The sequence below is a fragment of the Aplysia californica genome, unplaced genomic scaffold (genome assembly GCF_000002075.1).
Source record: "Aplysia californica isolate F4 #8 unplaced genomic scaffold, AplCal3.0 scaffold00373, whole genome shotgun sequence".
In the NCBI taxonomy this organism is placed as follows: Eukaryota; Metazoa; Mollusca; class Gastropoda; order Aplysiida; family Aplysiidae; genus Aplysia; species Aplysia californica.
In genome coordinates, this window is record NW_004797643.1 from 673,745 (window position 1) to 674,077 (window position 333).

Here is a 333-nt window from a genome sequence, read left to right on the forward strand (position 1 = left end):
AGAGAGAGAGAGAGATAGAGAGAGAGAGAGAGAGAGAGAGAGAGAGAGAAAGACAGACAGGCAGACAGACACACAGACAGACAGATAGACAGACAGACAGACAGACAGACAGATAGACTGTGTATTTCAGCAGGGCGCGGAGTGGAAACACAGTACGTTCATCCGAAGTTTTCACAGCCTTTACTTCGGTGCGTTATTGTTTTTATTCCACTTAATCGCATGACACATCCTTATATCTTTCATGATTCTAAATGTATTGACGATGTCTCCCTCAGAATAACACCTAGAAAGAAAAGATCCTTAGAAAAAAAATTAATAATATCTTGGAAATCA